The 16,968-nt window shown below is 45.1% G+C and overlaps 1 long non-coding RNA gene across 1 annotated transcript; it reads right to left on the bottom strand.

Annotated features, from left to right (window-relative positions):
* Positions 1 to 3,249: 3,249 nt before the first annotated feature.
* Positions 3,250 to 13,235, bottom strand: LOC147660932 (uncharacterized). Its single transcript, XR_015306114.1, has 2 exons — positions 12,989 to 13,235; positions 3,250 to 6,344 (listed from the first exon to the last, which is right to left on the bottom strand). It is a non-coding gene; the product is annotated as an uncharacterized LOC147660932 (long non-coding RNA).
* Between the last annotated feature and the right edge of the window lie 3,733 nt (positions 13,236 to 16,968).

The following is a 16,968-nucleotide window of genomic DNA, read 5'->3' as shown; positions in this document are numbered from 1 at the left end:
GCGGCAACCTGTGAACGACATGATTGGAGTGCAGACATCAAGGAGGCAAGGTAATCTGTCAGCATATTACAGTCGACATCGGTTATTTTCTTAGGCATGGGCGTCCCCCACATATTTGGTGGCCGGCCAAAGACCACCTCATACGGGGATAGCCCTGATCTCGAATGTGGGACCATTCTCATATAGAACAGTGCAACTGGCAGGGCGACTATCCAGTCGACCCCTTTCTCTTTACATATTTTTGCAAGATGGGTTTTCAGTGTCTGGTTGTGTCTCTCTACAAGGCCAGCGGCCTCGGGATGTCGGACGCAATGGAATTTCCACTGATATCCTAGCAGGAGTGAAACCTGCTTCATGAGCTCGGATGAGAATGGCTGTCCGTTATCTGAGTATACGATACGAGGCAAGCCGTACCGTGGGAAGAATTCTCGAACCAGCTGCTTGGCAGTGGTCGGGGCAGTGTAATCTGGGACTGGATATGCTTCGGTCCAACGGGAAAGTGCACAAACAACTACGAGGACGTACTTGAATCCTCGACAACGTTCCATCTGGATATAATCCATCTGGAGGACTTCAAAAGGGTGATCGGGAGGATGAAATCCACCTTGCTCTACAGGGACGCTTTTACCTGGATTGAACTGACAACAGATCATGCAAGTATGCACTTTCTGTTTTGCTGCTGCTCGTAAATGTTTGTTGAACCAGAGATTCTGTAAACTGTCTAACATAGCTTTTTCTCCCAGGTGTGCTGGGCTATGTGCTGTATTTATTATGACTTGAACCATAGAGTCGGGGAGAAACCATGTAGATTTTACCTTTGTCATCCATCCCTGATCTGTCTGGACCCCTCCTAGTTCAGTCCATTTCTTGATTTCGTCTGGAGTAACATGTGTCTGAATATCGATTACATCTAGTGTGGGATCCCTAACTGTCATACAATGTGTCGGTACTATTGTCTTTGTCACATCAGTTGTCTGGGTGTGAGTCAATGCGGTATGTTTTGCTGTTTGGTCTGCCAGGTCGTTACCCTGGGAAATAGAGTCAGTAACTTTAGTATGTGCTTTACACTTCATGATGGATATGCCTGAAGGCAGATGTATTGCTTCTAACAGTGCTTGAATGAGGGGACCGTGTTGGATCTTGGCACCGTGAGAGGTCAAGAAACCTCGTTCTTGCCATAACATTCCGAAGTCGTGTACAACTCCGAAAGCATAACGTGAATCTGTGTATATGTTAACATTTCTGTTCTTGGCTAGTATACAGGCTCGAGTCAGAGCGATAAGCTCTGCGGCTTGAGCGGACAGAAACCAATACGGTGTGTTTCTTTGACTTCAGTTTCGGTGGTCACTGCATATGCGGCCACTAATTCTCCTGTGCTTGTTCTCATGCATGAACCGTCCACGTAAAGTGTCAGGTCTGGATTTGTCAGTGCAACATCTGTTAAGTCTCGTCGGGGCTTTGTTACTGCATTAATGATCTCTATACAATCATGCGGGGTTGACTCTGTCATAACCGAGGGTAACAATGTGGCAGGATTTAGAATGTTACAGCGTCTGATTTCTATGTGTGGCTGGAATAGTGTCAGTTCATAACCTGTCAGTCGTGCTATAGTCAGGTGTTGAGTCTGTGTTCGGTTTAGAAGGACTTCTACAGAATGTGGAACTTGTACTGTTAACTGGTGTCCTAATACTATTGAATCGCTTTGTCTGATTGCTAAGGCTGTCGCTGCAACTGATTTTAGGCACGCAGGCAGAGCCTGGGCCACTGGATCCAATGTACTTGAAAAATAAGCGCAAGGTTTATGTGAACCTGCTTGATCTTGTGTGAGGACAGACAACGCTGTACCATCACGTTCTGTAACAAAAAGTGTAAAAGGTTTGCTGTAACATGGTGTCGCTAGAACTGGTGCTTGACATAAAGCTTTCTTTAATTCCTCAAAAGCCTGTGTATGTTCCTGAGTCCAAGGGAGGACAGTCGAAGTTGCTGCCTCCTGTGTTGTCAACTGTATCAGTGGTTTAGCTAGAAATGCATACTGAGGAATCCATTGTCTGCAGTACGAGGTGAGGCCTATAAAGGCCCGCACTTCCTTTTGTGTCTTGGGTTGTTGTAACTGTGCAATTAACTGAACTCGCTCAGGTGTGAGCTGTCTTCCCCACTTGGACAGCAAGTGCCCAAGGTACACCACTTGCTGAACACAGAATTGTAGCTTCGAAGGAGACACCTTGTGTCCCTTGTCGGCCAGAAAATGTAAAACTGTCAGTGATGCTTGTTCACATTCGGGTTCGCTTCGTGCAGTGATCAGCAGATCATCGACGTACTGGAGTAAGGCAGTGTTAACCGGCAATTGGATACAGTCAAGTTGTCTTTTTAGCGCTTGGCTATAGATGCTGGGGCTTTCTGTGAATCCTTGAGGTGCGCGTGAAAATTTGAAGCTTCGGCCATTTAAACTGAATCCGAAGAGATATTGGCTTTCTGGATCAATGGGTACACTGAAGAAGGCGTTCTTGAGGTCAATTACAGTAAAGAACGTTGCTTCTGAATCCATAGCAGTCAATAAGGATGAGATGTCGGGAACCACAGGATACTGTGGTACAATGCATTTGTTCAGTTCTCGTAAATCAATCACCAGCCGATATACTGGCGGTGCATTGGGATCAGTACGTTTAAGAATCGGAATGATAGGGGAATTACAGATATTGGAGTCGGTCTCTACGACCACTCCTTGGGCAATGAGCTCTTCAATGATTTCCAGTAAAGCCACTACAGCATCAGGTGGTAACTTGTATTGTCTGATTCGGGGTAAAACAACTCCTTGTTTGAGTGTAACACGGTATGGTGTAATGTGCATACAACCTACATCGGTTGGGCCTTGTGCCCACAGGTGTTTCGGTACATTTTTCAATCTGACATCAAACTCTCGTAATACATAGTGACCCTTAAAGTCACGTAGAAAAAGTCTAACTCCTTCCGGAGAACAACATATCACTGCTCCTAGAGCCTTCAGTGTCTTGATACCTAACAAGTTTTCCGGACATGATTTTGTCAGTAACAGGTCTGTAACACGTGATAATGGACCTACTGCTAGGGGGACAGGTTCTGATACTTCATTTACAATTGGCTGTCCTGAAAAACCAAGGGAAACATTCTGTGAGCCTGAGAGGGGTGTGGTAAAATCGATTACCAATACATAATTTATAATCAATAATCAATAAGAATAACTCAGAGAAATAAGAGGCAAAATCCGGGATATTGAGGTTAACTCAAAAGGGTTTTATTCCTGTAAAAGGAATTGGGTTATTGGCTCGAGCCAAGGTGGCATAACCATTCCATTCACCACGCGGGTTCAGGAAGGGACAGACAGACAACATATTGTTTACAGAAGTACATATATATAGTCAATGCATTACAATGTATGAGCATGTAGTAGGCGTAACAGCTGGAAAAAAAGAGATAAAACATGGAAACGTCAAGGAAAAAGGCGTTACAATAGGCGTATACTAGAAACGTCACTTATCCTGATGTCATAAGTAGGTGGATCCATAAAAGAATCCTGCAATGTCAGCAAAAATATATGGCAGAGATGCGCGTGCAGCAGCTTGACGTGAGTCTGACGTATAACTGGAGGGCGAAGGGGACTTGACATTTAGCACTACAGGGGTAGACATAAGTCGTGTAAGTGTAGACATAAGTCTAGGATGTCAGAGCAACCTAATCCCAAATCATATCCGATATCATATGTTTAAGGAACTGTAGTGTCTGGAAGGGAAAAGGTCTCTCGGGCGGAACTACACTATACTGGTTGTGAGTGCGTGTACATGTGTCTACGTGTCAGGCTGCTAGGTGAGGGGGCATGAGCCTACCATGGCAACGGAGTCTATGAATTACTTGCACGGAGACAGAAGGACCGAGCCCTCTGCTCCTGCAGCTGGGAGGATGTTTACTTGAGCTACGAGACAGGAATGTGTTTTCGAGGAGTAGAGCAGATAATTCGAAGGTTGAATGCAGTCTTGGCAGGCAGAGGCTAGGCTATGCGCCGGAGCCGCGCAAGGAATAAGGTGGGGGTCACTGGTACAGAGGTAGCCTGGGCTGAGGCCCTCGGAGTCAGGAAGCAGGAAAGAACTCGAAAAAGGCTCAATGGCACATCTGGGCCTACTTCGCCAGAGCTGAAAAACGTGTAAAGTGTACCACAAAAAGACGGTGGCACGGCATATATAGGAACTGAATATTCAATCCGTTCATGGCGGATCTGATAGAGGACATGTTAAAGATGGACGCAAATGTATTTGCGTCTTCGTAGCTGGCACAGGAGGGAAATTACATGCACTGTAAGCTAGTACATGGAGACGGTGGGGTACTCGCTGGGGAACACTACTCGATCAAAAATTATATTTCCTCATTCCCTCCTTGTTCCCCACGGACCCTTCATGATACATCGATTCTCATTAATTGATCAACTTGTTCACTTAGCATCATTTGCTCTTCTTTTACGCGTTTTGAATGGGAGCTTGAATGCGGGACACATGAAGTGGCACACAGGCCGCAAATCGCCGGACCACATTGGAGACACAGGCAACAACTGAATACTACTAGAAAGCCAATACCTAGGAGGGATAGGATCTTCCACCCCCAGGCTGACAACGTTGTCCAGAACCAACCGGACCAAGTCCAGGTGCCTGGAGTCTGATGAATTAAACTTGCAATTTTATGGAGACGTGTAATAGCTTTATACACGGTAGGCGCGTTATTAGGGATGAAAATACAGCAGCTTGACCCGATGACCTTACAAGCTCCACCCCTATCTGCCAAGATGACGTCAATAACAAGACGATTTTGAAGAACAACAACCCGCATGGCGGACTGCTCCTCCGTTAAGTTACCTAGAGCTGAAGTGGTCTCAAGTACCACTGCTTCGAGGGTTCTGGTTAATCTACGAATTAGTTTACTATTTGAAACAGTACCTAAGTAGGGGAAGAAACCTTTATTAAAATCTGTATATTGTTCCCATGTAGTTTCTTTATAATCGACAAGTGGGAGATCTCTCTGGTATCTGTGTTTAACCAGATTGGTGTTTCTATGGTAGTCAGGAGGGGCTAGGAAAACAGGTGGCAGAAGGAATGCAATATAACAGGTACCATCCCAATCGAGAGGCAAACGGACATATGCAGTATGACCACAAACAAAATAGGAATGACGTATGGCTCTAAACGTGGATCTACCATGATCAGTGAAATCGACTACAGTGGTACATTTACTATGACCTAAGTGTACGGAACCATTCTTGCGAACACAGAGTTCACCAGTTACTGGCAATACTTCCATAGCAGGTAGAACAGGAGCAGCTTCGGATTCAACAGACAGAATCATGAATGTAACTGTGTAATTACCTAATCCATATACTTCATTTTCTAGATCAGTTCCAGTATCAACGGGGAGTCCCTCCTTGTCAGGGTAGCATACCTTAAGCAGGACTAAGTTCAGGTTTCCCCAAACCCAGTTTCCTTCGTAAATAGCAGCAGTAGAGACTAGGGAATTGAGCATTTTAAACCAGGCACCACACGTGCCATTGTGAGTGAACGGATATGGGAAAAGGGGCAGAACACCCTTGTTTTCTTGGTAAGGAGGGAGATGACCACATACCCAACAATTAGTAGCGTTGGTAGTCTGATGGGAGTGATGTAACATACTAATAAAAGTGTTATTGCGCAGCGCAAGTCTGTAGGACAATTCGTGAGGCGGTAATTCACTAAAAGAATGTTCAGTAGAAGCATTATAAGTAGATTGTGCACGCTTGAATATAGGATAGTATATGTGTAGGAGAACACCAGCAGTAATAACAAGCAAACTTAAAGAAAACATAACAAGTAGTGTCACTACACAGCGACTACGAAGTGATTTGCAATACGCCTTTTTCTTATGTTGTCTTTGTCTATCTGTCTCTCTATCTCGATCTAGGGGATACATGTCAGAAACTAATTTAACCGATTCACCTAGGGGAGGACTTAAACAATTAAACTGTCTGACTTGCTAGATCGTAACTTTTGTCTGTAATTCTCTGAAGCAGTTTTCTCAACCAAAGGGAGTTTCGTGTCAGTTTGTGGAGGAGGGCAGGGCTTAGTGTCCAAGTCCGAAGGAAGTCCAAAGTATTTTTTAATATGGCTGGAATGCAGCCATCCCTTCCTGCCCTCTATCTTAACCGCCGTCCTCGTTGTAAGCAAAACCAACTTCGGCGATTGCCAGCGGGGCTCCAGTGGACTCTTCCGATCAAAATTCCTCACGTAGACGAAATCGCCAGGAACCACCTCATGGGGCTTCGTCTCGGTGTTGTCGGGAAAGGCTGCAGCTACCTGTGAACGACAAGATTGTAGTGCAGACATCAAGGAGGCAAGGTAATCTGTCAGCATAAGACAATCAACATCAGTTATTTTACGCGGAATGGGCGTCCCCCACATATTCGGTGGCCTACCAAAGACCACTTCATACGGGGATAGTCCAGAACGGGAATGGGCCACCATCCTCATATAGAAGAGGGCGACCGGCAAGGCAACTATCCAGTCTATACCTTTGTCTCTACAAATCTTGGAAAGTCGGATTTTCAGTGTTTGATTATGACGCTCCACGAGACCTGCTGCCTCGGGATGCCGGACACAATGGAACTTCCACTGGTAACCTAACAGAAGTGTAATATGTTTCACAAGTTCGGATGAGAATGGCTGACCATTATCTGAGTACACGATACGGGGCAAACCATACCGTGGGAAGTATTCACGAACCAACTGCTTGGCAGTGGTCGGAGCAGTGTAATCGGGAACAGGGTATGCCTCTATCCATCGGGAAAGAGCGCACACGACTACGAGGACATACTTAAATCCTCGACATCGTTCCATCTGGATATAATCCATCTGGAGGACTTCAAAAGGGTGGTCAGGGGGCTGGAATCCACCTTGCTCTACGGGGATGCTTTTACCTGGATTGAACTGACCACAAATCATGCAAGTACGCACTTTCTGTTTGGCTGCTGCCCGTAAGTTTTTATTGGACCATATGTGTTGAATACTGTCTAGCATTGCCTTCTCTCCTAGGTGTGCTGGGCTATGTATTGTGTTAATAATGACTTGTACCATAGAATCGGGGAGAAACCATGTAGATTTTTCCTTCGTCATCCATCCCTGATCTGTTTGGACCCCTCCTAGTTTAGTCCATTCCTTGATTTCATCTGCTGTTGCATGTGACTGTATGTCGATCACATCATGTGCGGGGTCCCTAACAGTCATACAATATGATGGTACCACTATCTGTGTCTGGTCAGGTACATGAGTTCGGTTCTGAGCAGTTTGCTTTGCAGTTCGATCTGCCAGGTCGTTACCCTGGGAAATGGTGTCAGTAACCTTGGTATGTGCCTTACATTTCATGATAGAGATTGCAGTAGGTAGATGTATTGCATCTAACAGAGCTTGAATGAGGGGGCCGTGTTGAATGTTGGCACCGTGAGAAGTTAAGTAACCTCTTTCTCGCCAAAGGACTCCAAAGTCGTGAACGACTCCGAATGCATAACGTGAATCAGTATATATGTTGACTCTCTTGTTCTTAGCTTGTATACATGCTTGTGTCAGAGCAATAAGCTCTGCTGCTTGAGCTGACAAAGTGTCAATACAACTTGTTTCAATGACTTCCGTGTCTGTCGTGACGGCGTAGGCTGCCACTAATTCACCTGTCTTTGTTCTCATACATGAACCATCCACATAAAGTGTCAGGTCTGGATCTGGTAACGGAACATCTGTTAAGTCTTGTCTGGGCTTTGTTGTGATAGTGATAACTTCGATGCAATCATGTGCCAATGGATCTACTCCATTTACTGGCAATAACGTGGCAGGATTCAATGTGCTACAGCGTCTGATTTCAATATGTGGTTGGAACAATGTCAGTTCGTAACCTGTCAATCTTGCTATAGTCAGGTGTTGGGTCTGAGTGCGATTTAAAAGAACCTCTACAGAATGTGGAACTTGTACTGTCAATGGGTGTCCTAACACAATAGAATCACTCTGTCTGATTGCTAAAGCTGTTGCTGCAACTGATTTCAAACATGCTGGAAGGGCTTGTGCTACTGGATCTAATGTGCTAGAAAAGTAAGCGCAAGGCTTGTGTGAACCTGCTTGTTCCTGAGTGAGGACTGACAAGGCAGTACCCTCACGTTCTGTGACAAAAAGTGTAAAAGGCTTACTGTAACATGGTGTTGCTAAAACAGGTGCTTGACATAAGGCTTTCTTCAAGTCTTCAAAAGCTTGTATATGTTCCTGAGTCCAAGGGAGGACAGACGAAGTCGCTGCCTCCTGTGTCGTTAACTGAATGAGTGGCTTTGCTAGAAATGCATATTGGGGAATCCATTGTCTGCAGTATGAAGTGAGGCCTATGAAAGCCCGCACCTCCTTTTGTGTTCTGGGTGGTGACATGTTTACGATTAACTGAATGCGATCAGGTGTGAGCTGTCTCCCCACTTTGGACAGCAAGTGACCCAGGTACACAACTTGCTGAACACAGAATTGTAGCTTCGAAGGGGACACCTTGTGTCCTTTGTCGGCCAAGAAGTTTAAAACAGTCAGAGATGCTGTTTCACATTCGGGTTCGCTTCGAGCGGTGATCAGCAGATCATCGACATACTGAAGCAGAGCAGTGTGTACTGGCATGTGGATGCTGTCGAGTTGTTTTTTCAGTGCTTGACTATAGATGCTGGGACTTTCTGTGAACCCTTGAGGTGCACGTGCAAATTTAAAAGATCGTCCATTTAAACTGAATCCAAACAAATATTGGCTTTCCGGGTCAATAGGAACACTGAAGAAGGCGTTCTTGAGGTCAATTACAGTGAAGAACGTCGATTCTGAGTCAATAGCAGTTAGTAATGAAGAGATATCTGGGACCACAGGGTATTGCGGTACAATGCATTTATTCAATTCCCGTAAATCAATAACTAATCGATAAACAGGTGGAGCATTTGGATCAGTACGTTTAAGAACAGGAATAATAGGAGAATTACACACGTTGGAGTCAGTTTCCACAACCACTCCTTGTGCAATCAGCTCATCAATGATTCTCAGTAAAGCCACTACAGCATCTGGGGGTAACTTGTATTGTCGAATTCGTGGTAATATTACTCCTGCCTTGAGTGTAACTCGATACGGGGTAATGTGCATGCAACCTACATCAGTGGGGCCCTGCGCCCACAAGTGTGCAGGGACATTCTGTAATCGGGGATCCATGTCTCTCAATACATAATGGCCTTTGAAATCGCGCAAAAATAATCGTACTCCCTCAGGAGAACAACAAATAATCGCTCCTAGAGCCTTCAGTGTCTTAATGCCTAACAGATTTTCTGGACATGATTTCGTAAGTAATAAATCTGTAGTTCGTGTCAGAGGACCTACTGCAAGAGGGAGGGGTTGCGATACTTCGTTAATAATGGGTTTTCCTGAAAATCCGAGGGACACGTTCTGGGAGCCTGAGAGGGGTGCCCCTGGTACTTCGTTGTGGCTTATTGTGGTTCTGCTTGCCCCTGTATCAATGAGGAACTTTCTGTCCTTCCCTAATACTTGACTATGTACATAGGGACCATTCTGATCTACAGGAACTTCAATAAGAGGCAAGCGGAATTCACTCTCTAGGCTGTTTCATGTGTATCGCTGGTACTCAGGGTAATCGTTCTGTGCATACTGATACATTTGCTGTGTCGTGGTTTGCGTTGCAGCAATGGGCTGTTGCTGAGGTATCGCTACAGTCTGTGAGGGAGCTGGCATAGGTGCGATCTGCTGTATGTTCTGGGGTACTTGTTGTGAAGTCTGATCTTGTCTAGGAGGACGTGGTCTCTCTTTAGTCTTGCCCGTGGCAATATTATGCTTCAAAACTGCACAATCGTTTATATAATGACCTGGCTGTTTGCAATAATTACATACACCCTTTACGGGAGCTGACGTATTACTAGATTGGTTCGCACCCTTCTTCTGACCATCAGCAGGAACTGACTGAGCAACTAACATTTTCATTTTCGTGTCTTTCATACGTCTCTGTTCATGTTCTTGTTCTTCTCTAAGTCTATTCTGGTGATACTGTAACATTTGTAACATTTGTGCAGGAGTGTTAGCTTGCCAAGTGCTTTCTACTTTCAATACTCTATTCTTAACTTGGGGCAAGGAATTCTCGACTAGTTTTGTTACAAAAAGATGTGGATATGACTCGCTACTTGCTTTCAAACCGCTATTAATACCAAAACATTTCTCAAATCGTGTATAAAAATCACTAGTATCTTCATCAGGTTTCTGTTTACATGCTGAAATTGCACCCCAATCTTCCTTTTTCGTACTCAATAAACGTGGCAACACTTGTACTAATAGACCTGGTAACACTTTAACTTTTTCTCCGAGCCCTAGGCCTGGAACTCGGGTATCTTCTTCATTTTGTAATGCAGCCCAATCAATCTTTGCATTTCCCACCTCCCACTCTTTTTCTTTAAGTTTCTCGTATATGCCTGGAGGTAATAGTACTTTCAGTATTTTCATAAGGTCGGGATAGGTGTAATCGCCCATTAATAACATGTCTTTTATTTCACGGTGAAAACCTGCAGGGTCTTTATCATGACTAGGTACTAGTTTCTTCATCTCTAACAATTCTATTTTAGTTATAGGTGTATACACAAACACGCGTCTAAGCGTGCTGTCTGCATTCTGTACGGGATGCACTTCTCGCAACGGGTTCTGTCTATCCATGTAATACATGGTCTTTCGTTCCATAACGGGTGCTGCGTTAGTCTGTGGACATAAGAATGTACTATACTTGTGGCGGTGCTCTAGAATTACTTTAATCAGGTCAGTACTTAGACCTTTCCATCTGTTCGTGACCAGTTCTATTAATATATCGCGCAGGGGACCTGGATCAGAATGTTGGCTTTTATATAACAAGAGCAGATGCTGTATCATGTACATACCAGCTAAACGCTGTTCACTCGGTGTCAAGTTCAAGAACGTATGTGCTAACACATCATCACCATATTTCTCAGAGTTGTCAGCCCATTGCACGGCTGACCTGGCTAATTCTTGTTCATCCATAGAATCAAGTGCATGATACCCCATGCGCTCTTGAAGTACTCGGTCGGTGGCTTGGAACAGGTGTTCGGGTGTTTTAGGATTACACATGGCTTCCTGATATATTCTTTTACATTCCGGGCGCACTGGGCGCATCGAATTATTAAAGGGTCTACCTTTACCTACATACGCTATCATTTCTCTGACTGGCGGCAACTGTGCTTGTGCTAGTGGTTCTTCCTCTAGCTCCTCCTCTGTGGATTCATGTTTGTCGGAATCTACTTCCGGTACGGGCTGTCTTTTCTCATGCATCTTAGTTATTGCGGTTCTGATTCTTCGGTACATATTATCTATACAGGCTTCTTTGTCATGCTGTCCATCGGCTATATGTCGGCCCCATTTGTGGAGTGCTTTCAAATCTTCCGGGTTCGTACCCGGCCTATCTGCTTCTCGAATAAAACAGTTTATAAGAAACCGTAATAACTTGGCTTTAGTATCCACTTTCTGATGGGCCATGGCCTCCTTAATGCTTTCAGGCCCTACTCCTGTCTGCACAAACTTATATATTCGGTCTAAGTGATCCGTCATTTCAGGTAGTGTCATTAGGAAGTTCGTGACTCGTCGTAAACGTACTGATGCAAGTAACATGTCAACGTCGTTCTTTTTACCAGGTACAGGATCATATCTACAATCCGCAAGGCGATCTCCATAAAATGTAATATCTGTTCTAGGCGTACGCTGTTGCGCTATTTCTCTAAGACTCAGGCGATGATTTTGTGGCGGAGTCTGGTAACCTGCCCCTCCGGACGCGCCTCCTGAGGCACCGCTTCCGAAAGGGTTAGTCAGATCTGTATCAAGGGAGTTGGGAGGAGGTAGATCGGAAGGAGGATTCCGGGGAGGAGTACTTTGTCGGGGAGGGAGAGCATAAGGGTTCTGACCGTCAGGCGCAGGCCCTGGCACAGGCAACGGGGTATTAACGTAAGTGGGAGCAACATCATCTAAGTAGGAAGAAAGGAAAACGTCCTTTGCTGTCCTCGGGTGTGTTTTAGTCGGGAGCAATGGGGGTGGTAGGTCCTTCGGTACTTCTGGAGAGGCCTTGGGCAGGCCTGTTGATAAGATGGGGAACATGCCATTCATAAGCGTATTACGCTGTCTATCTACTTGTTCTAATTTTACTCTGATACCTTCCTCAACTAATGCGTTCTCTTGAGCCTTGTCAGGCTCCTCCTTACTCTTTTCTTCTAGTCTGTGAGCTTTTTCTGTGCGCCTATGCGACTCTTTACGCCATAACTCGATGGCATCTTTCTGTGACTGTCTGGCTTTCTTTTTCCATAATGCTTCTTCTACTCTCATGATGCAATCTGCATCCCATGTCCCTGCAGCGGGCCATCTCTGATTCTCTGACAGTTCTTTAGTGTAGTCTACCCATAAGTCGAGAAATAAAACAGCGTCTAGGCCGTGTTTGTGGTACATAAAGTACCCTGGAGTGTCCCTAGGTGGAATGGGAACGGCTTCTTCTAGAACCCCCTTACGGGTTTTTATTTGTCTTAATTTAGAGAACAACGGCATTCTGAAATCTGGCTACTTGATTCTTACTCAGATATGAACACACTATACATAAGACACGTCTAAACACAACAATGAAAATCGAACATTCACTCATACCACGACATTTGAATAACACATCGAAAACATTTCAAAGACAATCCACATTAACTACAATGACAAGCCTAACAACCTAGTGTAACAGGATGTACCGCTAAACGGCACAGATACACCCTATACGGGTGCAGGCTAGATATACTGCTATACAGTACAGATACACTGCTGAACAGTGCAGAACAGGCTCGTGTACCCAAACCCGTCTTGACCGGCACAAACTAATGCGCACGTCAGGATGCGTCCCTAGCAACGGTACTCACCGGGAAGCACGGAAACAGAAGGCCTCGGAAACCCTGGACTGGACTGGACTCGGACTGGATTCGGACTCGACGCAGATACTTCGGAACCTCGGACTCTGGTGGGCCTCGGTATACCACGGATCTTGCTCTCTCAGCTAGGCTCGGGTTGGGATCCTCCGCACTCCTCACCGCCTCGTCTGGGTGTCGATCGCAGCCTCAGTCACCTCCGTTGGCCTGAGGGAGATACAGGAAATCCTGCGGGTACGCGTAATTGTCCGTCCGGCTGTGGCAGGGGGCTAGGCCTGCAACGCACCACCGGCGCGTGGGGTGGGGGAGGGGTCCCTATTCGGGCGCCAAAACTGTGGTAAAATCGATTACCAATACATAATTTATAATCAATAATCAATAAGAATAACTCAGAGAAATAAGAGGCAAAATCCGGGATATTGAGGTTAACTCAAAAGGGTTTTATTCCTGTAAAAGGAATTGGGTTATTGGCTCGAGCCAAGGTGGCATAACCATTCCATTCACCACGCGGGTTCAGGAAGGGACAGACAGACAACATATTGTTTACAGAAGTACATATATATAGTCAATGCATTACAATGTATGAGCATGTAGTAGGCGTAACAGCTGGAAAAAAAGAGATAAAACATGGAAACGTCAAGGAAAAAGGCGTTACAATAGGCGTATACTAGAAACGTCACTTATCCTGATGTCATAAGTAGGTGGATCCATAAAAGAATCCTGCAATGTCAGCAAAAATATATGGCAGAGATGCGCGTGCAGCAGCTTGACGTGAGTCTGACGTATAACTGGAGGGCGAAGGGGACTTGACATTTAGCACTACAGGGGTAGACATAAGTCGTGTAAGTGTAGACATAAGTCTAGGATGTCAGAGCAACCTAATCCCAAATCATATCCGATATCATATGTTTAAGGAACTGTAGTGTCTGGAAGGGAAAAGGTCTCTCGGGCGGAGACTACACTATACTGGTTGTGAGTGCGTGTACATGTGTCTACGTGTCAGGCTGCTAGGTGAGGGGGCATGAGCCTACCATGGCAACAGAGTCTATGAATTACTTGCACGGAGACAGAAGGACCGAGCCCTCTGCTCCTGCAGCTGGGAGGATGTTTACTTGAGCTACGAGACAGGAATGTGTTTTCGAGGAGTAGAGCAGATAATTCGAAGGTTGAATGCAGTCTTGGCAGGCAGAGGCTAGGCTATGCGCCGGAGCCGCGCAAGGAATAAGGTGGGGGTCACTGGTACAGAGGTAGCCTGGGCTGAGGCCCTCGGAGTCAGGAAGCAGGAAAGAACTCGAAAAAGGCTCAATGGCACATCTGGGCCTACTTCGCCAGAGCTGAAAAACGTGTAAAGTGTACCACAAAAAGACGGTGGCACGGCATATATAGGAACTGAATATTCAATCCGTTCATGGCGGATCTGATAGAGGACATGTTAAAGATGGACGCAAATGTATTTGCGTCTTCGTAGCTGGCACAGGAGGGAAATTACATGCACTGTAAGCTAGTACATGGAGACGGTGGGGTACTCGCTGGGGAACACTACTCGATCAAAAATTATATTTCCTCAGGGGTGCCCCTGGAACTTCGTCGTGACTGATCGTGGTGCAACTTGCCCCTGTGTCAATTAGAAACTTTCTGTCTTTTCCTAATACTTGACTATGCACATAAGGACCCTCTTGATCTACAGGAATCTCAATAAGAGGCAAGCCAACCTCCCTCTCTAGGCTATTTCATGTGTATCGCTGATAATCGGGATAATCAGATTGGGCATACTGGTACATCTGCTGCGAGACTTGCTGGGTCGCGGCAATGGGCTGTGGCTGTGATACCGCTACGGTCTGCGCTGTATGTGGGGAAGCATGCATAGGCTGTATATTCTGTGAAGTCTGTTGCTGGACCTGGTCTTGTCTAGGCTGACGCGGTCTTTCTTTAGTTTTACCTGTTGATATATTGTGTTTCAGGACTGGACATTCGTTTATGTAGTGACCTGGTTGTTTGCAATAGTTGCATGTCCCTTTAACAGGAGCTGCCGAATTACTTGTCTGGGTCACACCCTTTTTCTGACCGTCGGCTGAAACCGACTGGGCCACTAACATTTTCATTTTCGTGTCTTTCATACGTCTCTGTTCGTGATCTTGTTCTTCTCTAATTCTGTTCTGGTGATATTGTAACATTTGTAACATCTGGGATGGCGTATTTGCTTGCCATGTACTCTCCACTTTATATACACGGTTCTTAACTTGTGTCAGGGAATTCTCGACCAATTTAGTTACAAAAAGGTGCGGGTATGACTCGCTACCTGGTTTCAGGCCACTATTAATAATGAAACATTTCTCGAATCTTGAATAGAAGTCACTAGTATCTTCATCGTGTTTCTGTTTACAAGCTGAGATTGCGTCCCAATCTTCCTTTTTAGTTGTCAGTAATCTTGGCAGGACCTGTACTATTAACCCTGGTAATGCTTTAGCTTTGTCCCCAAGGCCTAGCCCTGGAGTACGACCGTTTTTCTCGTCTTCTATTTCCGTCCATATAATCTTTTTGTCTCCCACCTCCCATTCTTTTTCCTTTAGTTTCTCGTAAATACCCGTGGGCAGCAGTACCTTTAACAATTTCATAATATCCGTATACGTGTAATCTCCCATGAGTAACATGTCCTTCAGTTCTCGGTGAAAACCTGCAGGGTCTTTATCGTGACAGGGCACTAGTTTCTTCATTTCTAACAACTCCAACTTTGTTAAAGGTGTGTACACAAACACACGTCGTAGGGTATTATCAGCATTCATAACTGGGTGTACTTCTCGTAAAGGATTCTGCCTGTCAAAATGAAACATTTCTTTTCTTTCTGGGGGCGGGGCTGGAACGTATTGTGGGCCTAGGAAAGCGTTATATCTGTGCCGTTGTTCTAGAATTATTTGAATTAACTTGGTACTTAGGCCTCTCCATCTATTCATAAGTAGTGCTTCTAATGTATCAGATAAAGGACCTGGATCAGAATGTTGATGTCTGTATAACGTGATGAGATGCTGGATCATGTATATACCAGCTAATTTCTGCTCGTCTGGGGAAAGGTTAAAAAATGTCTGTGCTACTGTATCATCATTATATGTGCTAGGATTGTCAGCCCATAGTACTGCTGCCCGGGCTAGTTCTTGTTCATCCATAGAATTGAGTACATGGTACCCCATTCGTTCTTGAAGAATTTTATCTGTAGCCTGAAACAGATATTCAGGAGAACTCGTTTTCGAGATGCCAGAGAGAAAAACTCTCTTGCTTTCTGGACGAATGCCTTTCTTAAGGTAATTTCCCTTACCTACATATGCTATTATTTCTTTAGCCGAGTCTTGTTCCTCTGGTTCGTCCTCCTCGGAGGAGTTATTCCTGTCGCTATCTCTTTCCTTTTCTTGTTCCTTTCTTTCGTGTATTTCTATTACTTCTTTCCTGATATTTTTATACATACTTGCTATACAATTCTGTTTATCGTGTTTTCCATCGGCTATATTCTGACCCCACTTATTTAGTGCATCTGTCGTAATTGGCATGGCCCCGTTAGCGATTAGCTGAACCTACACGTTGTCCTCCTTAAATTGGCTATATATGAAAACGCCATTTTGAATGTTGCGGCGGCCATCTTAGACCATAAGCAGCCTCGTGGCCGGCGTGCCCTTTAGTCCGTTGTCCGTTCCACTGACCACTTCAGTCTGCCCAGCAACAGGCTATTTTTAGTACTGGTCAAACCACACATGCGCAGTTCACACTGACCAGTCGCTCCTCAGGAATGTGCCGCAAACTGACCAGTGGGTTTGAAACCCTCCAATGAGCTGGCAGTATTCCAAAATATGCCCTTATATGTACATAATGTTCTGTAACTTTGTGCCGCGTGTACGTTTTATTACCTGTAGAATCATATAAAAGAAAGGGTCACACCGATGTTCGGTGTGATACCTCTTGCATTACCGAAGGGTGCTGTTTGAGTG

This window comes from Lissotriton vulgaris, unplaced genomic scaffold (assembly GCF_964263255.1).
Source record: "Lissotriton vulgaris unplaced genomic scaffold, aLisVul1.2 SCAFFOLD_3395, whole genome shotgun sequence".
NCBI lineage: Eukaryota > Metazoa > Chordata > Amphibia > Caudata > Salamandridae > Lissotriton > Lissotriton vulgaris.
This window is presented reverse-complemented; position numbering and strand designations above follow the sequence as displayed.